The sequence below is a fragment of the Mauremys reevesii genome, linkage group 2 (genome assembly GCF_016161935.1).
Source record: "Mauremys reevesii isolate NIE-2019 linkage group 2, ASM1616193v1, whole genome shotgun sequence".
NCBI lineage: Eukaryota > Metazoa > Chordata > Testudines > Geoemydidae > Mauremys > Mauremys reevesii.
The window spans coordinates 190,760,598-190,766,955 of NC_052624.1; the positions used below are offsets into that span (position 1 = coordinate 190,760,598).

General features: G+C 39.2%; 1 long non-coding RNA gene across 1 annotated transcript; it reads left to right on the forward strand.

Annotated features, from left to right (window-relative positions):
- Nucleotides 1–438: 438 nt before the first annotated feature.
- LOC120398887 lies at nt 439–4,561 on the forward strand. The gene is made up of 3 exons (XR_005594771.1): nt 439–592; nt 1,185–1,238; nt 4,086–4,561. It is a non-coding gene; the product is annotated as an uncharacterized LOC120398887 (long non-coding RNA).
- Nucleotides 4,562–6,358: the final 1,797 nt, after the last annotated feature.

Below are 6,358 nucleotides of genomic sequence, written 5' to 3' on the forward strand. Positions count from 1 at the left end.
AATGTAGTTTTACAACAGTTATATTTTACAACATCCTAGAATCTGCTTGTATTTTCCTGAAGGCTGCTTGTGCTTCAGAAGGCCATTAAAATGCTCTACATTCAAATGAAGACGTTTTAATAATACAATAAAGTGTTGTCAGCAGCTATAGTTTTTTTTCCACCTGACTGATATACACTATGTAGCACATTGCCCTGATATAAATTGTATGTACAGCACAGGCATCCTAATACAAAATACCCAGGTTTGTTACTAAAAATAACTGCACAGTCTCCAGACTGATTACATGCATTTATTATGATAGTATTCAAATACCTATCCTGAGCACCAGCAGGCAAAGAGTTAAATCCATACTCAGCTACCCTCCAGGTGTAGGGTAGTTAATGAAGCTGAAGACTCAGTTGGGAAGTCAGAAGGAAGCTGGGGAACACTATAAAAATGGTTCCCTGGTAGCCAGCAGGAGAAGAGAGATTGCTGATAAAGCCTTGGAAGAAAGCTGTTTAGGGAAGTGTTATTGTAATAATATCAAGTAGTCCTCTTCACCATGCTGTGATTATGGTTAGATGACATTGAAGGCATAAGTGTTGTTGAGGTAAGACTTACAAATTTTTAATGGTAGATTTTAACTTGAGTGCTGTTTTTGCTGTCTAATGTACTATCAGGATAATTCAAACCTTAATAAGAGAAGAGCAGGTATACATCATAATATTCCAGTTAGGCATTTCTGCCTGTTTTTGTCTTATAGTATGGCTAACCTAAGTGCACTAAAATAGCTAGCTAGGCTCCAAAAATCATAAGATTTTTTTAAATTTTTTTTTAAACTTCCTTCTAGTTTTTGACACTTTAGGGTTAATATTTGTAAGCTTTTTTTTTCTCTCTGGAGCTGTGAGGGCTAGAAACTGACTCTAACAATAATAATGAAAGAAAGCTGGGCTTTCTTACCTACATATGTGACTCTGGGGCCTCAAGAAAAACATCAAATATCACAAGACTCTTAATTAAAATCTTTTTCACAAGTGTTAATTTGTCAAGTCTAACTCTAAGCCCTCCTCTTTTTGGAGGTAGGAATAGCTAGCACATATTTGAAATACAGATTGCTCCATCTACATGAAAGTGTAATATATATTTAGTTAAAACATGCTAGCACACACTATAAACACACTTTTTATCTTATTCCACACAAGGTCCAGATGGTTCTGTGGAACCCTAGGAGATGACTGCAGCAACATAATCCACAGGTAGGGGCAGCCTATTGCTTCCCATGTCTGCAGAGTTTTCCCATAGTTCTCATAAACCTGCCATACATCAGATACATACATGTCTGGTTACCTTTAGGTATAAGGGAGTATTATCAGGGCTTATGGCCCTGGGTGTAACTTTTTCCCCTACGCTGGCAGTAAGCCTTGTTTTTTTTCAGAAAGTATAGTGTCCATCCCATGGATGTTTAGAGCAGAAAAGGAATAATAAAGGAAATAAATGTCCAATAATAAAGGAAATAAATGTTAAAGGCTATTACTGATATTCTATCATTGCTAGTGGGAGAAACTAATAGTAATATGGATCGATACAGAAATAAAAGGTGGGCTGATTATTGTTGGGGCTTGCTATAGACTAATGGATCAGATTCCACAGGAAGTAACTTTCAGTATTCATGATTACCATGCAGTATATGCAATTTTGATATAACAGCCCTAATATACAGACGCTTCTGCAGACAGAGTCCATCATATGCTAAGGAAAGCTTAAAGGTGACTTTTAATAAGAATCAACCATTCAGCGAATTAGAGGGTAGGGGAGGCTATTTCAGAATAATGATGCATCACACATGAAAGAGTGACTCCCAATTGCAGACAGCCAAGAGAAATGAGGTGCAGCCTGCAGGATAAGGATGAGCAAATAAAATAATAGGTACCTATGGTCAGAAGTGGGGTGGAGTGATTCTATGGATGCTTTTGGAAACCAAGGGATGGTAGGTGGCGAGTATGATGGAAGCTGGGACTGATATGGTCTCTTTTCCTGAAGTGAGAATAATTTGACAATATTGTATACTGCATGCAATCAGCGATTTGGGGGGCAGGCAATAAATGTGAATGAAGGGAATATGGGAATCTTTTCCTAGGAATGAAAAGGAAACCAGTAGAGAGGAAGGATTGCAGCTGTAGATAGGACAGTGATGATAGCCCATCTGTAATTGTGCATCAGATGATCCTCTTTGTTTTTAAAGTAGAAAAGTGGTTTTTGCATGAGTACCTGTTATGAGGAGTCATCCTGGCATCATCACAGGGCCAATGGAAAACACTATATAAAATGGTTATTAAAAACTATTTAAATTACAAGCTGTAACTTTAGGTTTTAAGGGGTTTTCTGATTCTGCTTGCGGGGTAGGCAGCTCTTCAGGTAAGTGTGCAAACTGGGTCTTCACCTTTCAGTCTGCAAAGAGCCAGTCTAAGGCTGGGCAAAGTGGGTTCAGTTGTGCCTCCCTGCTTTTTGAGAGAAGACTGCTTTGTCTCTGTTCTTGGTTCTTGTATGGTAGCATTCTGGAGTCTATGTGATTAAGTAGTGTTACACTCCAGTAAGAATATTATGTTTATCTAACTTCACTGTGCATGCTGTGAATATGTTTGCCTCTTACTTATACACAGCCAAACAGGTGCAGTCCTTCGCTCAAGTTCGAGTAGCCCTGCTGCAATGACCATGGCATGCAGGGATACAGTATAGTCCTAGTGAGAATCTGCTTTCACGCAGAAGGCGTGTGGCCAGATCTGCCACTCCCTCCGCTGGCCTGCTACTCGTCTACCCCAGACTGCTCCTGGGGTTACCGTGGCAGCATCATTGAGTTGGTGGAACTACCTCTGCAAGAAGTGTAGCCCCCCTGCCCACCAGAACAGTGACTATTCCCCTGGAAGTGGGGGCCATGCCTGCCTGTGTCAACCTTGTGCCGCCTTTGCTGATAAAATGGGGTCAGTTCTGAATAGGATCCATCATGTCTTTCTCCAATTTTGGCTTTGAACATATAAGCAACTGATGTTTCTAACATAAAATCAAATATTTACAGCTAAGTGTGTTTGCCCAATAAGGCCAGAAATCCCAGCTTGGATAAGCTGTGCCCAACAGTGCCATCATCAATGAACCTATAGAGGAAAGTTTCGTAAGAATAGTTAGTGTATGTAGTCATGAAACCTGCTTTTTTGCGTATTCTCATGTGCAGAATTTAGTGTCCATTTTGTTCTGTGTGCTGATCCAGCCTGTAACAGACGGGGCACACATAGTGCTCTCCCATGAGCACTTTTTTTTATTCCTGTTTTCTTAAGCTAAAATACATTTACTTCGGACTGAAGGTACCTATTTGCTCTTGGTAGATAAGATGATAAATTTTAGGCCATTCGCTATCCCTTAAGAGATTCAAGTTGACCCTATTACAGAAATGTCTAACTAGTGCACTTCTCTTGGGCTTCCTAAGAATCCAGCTGCAAGTGTAGGATTTTGCAGTTGTAAGGAGACTACATGCACTGAGTATGACTCATCTGTTTATGAGAATTTTTGAGCATTTGGCCCTACATAGTCCTTAGTTCAAAGCACCTACCGTCTACCTCAAAACATAACTGAAGGTACATAGTTAACTCGGAAAACTGGTTACTATATTGCCTTTCTCTAGACTGTTGTCTGGCCTCCATTTGGCTTTCTCCTCCACTGTGGTTTCACGTGGGATGGATTGTGACTTCTGTTTGGTCCTTCTAGCAGTATAGTTCTTATAGCTTCCCTCCCTTCAATCTTCCTCTTGCTTAACAAGAGGTGCCACCATCTCTTTGGTCGCTTTAGAATCAAAGGAAGGTTTCTTATTCCTCTTGTTCCCCTTCTACCTTTAGAAACTGCCTATCTAGGTCTTCCCTATGTGTTTGGTGGTACAGCTAGACTGACAGCTCTTCACACAGACTGCAGGCAGAGACAGTTACTAGAAAATACTTATTTACAGGCTTTCAGAAGCTAGAATAAATTTTTATAATGCTAGTCATGCATTCTTTATTTTAAGAAAATACACTGGATTCAGGACTATCATTTACTATATATATTTTTCTGGCACCTAGGACAATGAGGCCCAACCACCTGACATGGAACAGAAGGCGTTCAAGCGACTATATTTAAATGTCCCAAAAATCCATGCTTCTTGGCACAATGTGTTAAGTGGGTTTCCTGGAGAGTGATTGAATGTAAATTTCAGAGCCCCTGCTATGCAAATAACCACCCTTTTGAAGCTACACAGTGAGAAGGCCATTGACTGGTGATTACTTCTTCCCAGAAGCGGGATATCAAAGGACTGAGCTGTATAAAGAAACAGCTGAACTGTCCAGTCGGGGTTCTTGTTCGTGATCCAAAAATTGACATGAACTTGCAACCACGCGGGTAAATTCAGTTGAGGGATTGGAAAGGCTGACACCTACTAGAGCCCAGTGTTGGAGTTGGGGGTGACCTCTGGTAAACTTTTAGCTTGTGAGTAGGTCCTTTTATTGTTATGCTTTCTCTATGATGGTTCTTACCTTAAGAATAAATGTGCTTGCTTTTAGAACTGTGAGGTAACTTTATAACTGCTGGCAACATGCAGCTCATCACCCTCAAAGAAAGTAAAACACAGACGTTGGACTTTAGGCAAACTGGCTTGCTGAGGATATCAGTGGAAGGCAGGAAGCTGTGCAACCTTGTCCCATTCCCTTTTGTCTTGTGGGGAAGGGGGCTAAAGTTCTTTTACCCCAGTGGCTCTCAACCATTCAGACTGTACCCCTTTCAGGAGTCTGATTTGTCTTGCGTACCCCCAAGTTACACCTCACTTAAACAACTTGCTTACAAAATCACACATACAAGTGTCACAGCACACTTACTGAAAAATGACTTATAATTATATGGTAAAAATGAGAATAAATCAATTGGAATATAAATATCGTACTTACATTTCAGTGTATAGTATATAGAGCAGTATAAACAAGTCACTATCTATATGAAATTTTAGTTTGTACTGACTTTTCTAGTGTTTTTTCTGTAGCCTGTTGTAAAGCTAGGCAAATATCTAGAGGAGTTGATATAGGGGGTATGCAGAGGAAGACCTCTGCATACCCCCAGGGGGTACATGCAGACCCCTGGTTAAGAACCACTGCTACCCAGAGACAGGGCAGGAGAATGAGACCTGACTGGAAACTCCTGGAGTGGGCCAGGGAGGTGGGGAATACAGATGTAGTTAACCTGAAACTGTGGTAGCACCTAGTGCAATGAGGCCTTTCAGCGCTACCACAATATATATGCCTCAAATACTCTTCATAATTTTTTTTCAAAAGTGCACTGAAATGGAAAATGGTTTTAAAATCTACAGCTAAAATAGAGTTAGGAATATATTAGAAAAGCAAGCTATAAATTCTTCACATGAACATTACAAAGTACTTCACATTTGAAACTTAATTCTAGAGGAAAAAAATAAAATCTTGCTAGACAAAGACGTTTGTGCTTTAGTGGAACACCCATGGTAAAAATATTTCATGTTATTTCCAGCAGTTTGATGTACTGGAGAGTTTCCCATCCTTTTAATTCTGTTCCCAAGCCAGTATCTGAGTGCTGCATATGTAACAAAACGTCCTCAGACATCAGATAGAATATATGAAGATAGTAAAAATATTACTATGTCAAGTATTTGGTCATCATCAGTCCAGCTGGAACATGAAGCTGAGTGTTCTGAAGGTACATGTATAAACAAGGCAGAAGGTGAAATAGAAAGCACTATAGATACAATGTGAATTGTCAATCAAAGTTATGCAGTTGAGATAGCATTTTCATATTTGGGATGGGGGGGGCAGGAATGCATAAATCCCAAGTAAAGAGTAATATGTTTATAGATTATTTTCTTGATTCTTATGAAATATCCAGAATAAAAAATGCTGCATCCATGACTACCACTCCTGTACATATTTGATTACTTTGTATAGAAATTTACTACACACAAGCACAAACCTCACCTGCAGTGTCTGAATTTGAATTTAGCAGGTTTATAGCTTTGTTTGGCCCTAGGCACAAGTAATAAAATCCTAGCTTCAAGTACCATTGGGGTTTATGGTATGAAGACATCTGCATTATTATATTAAAATGTTCCTTGGTGTAATAAATATAAGTGACAGTAGTGCATGACTTTCTTTATGAAAAATACATTGATAGCAATATAGTCTTTAAATACTGAAGAAACTGACAATTAAAATTTTATGTTTCCAGTTACCAGCTAAATGCTGAACAGATGTCCATATTACACATTTACTGCTGGTTTACCTAATAAAACTCTGAGTTAAAATGAAATTTAAAAGTACTGATGAAAAGATAGTATTAA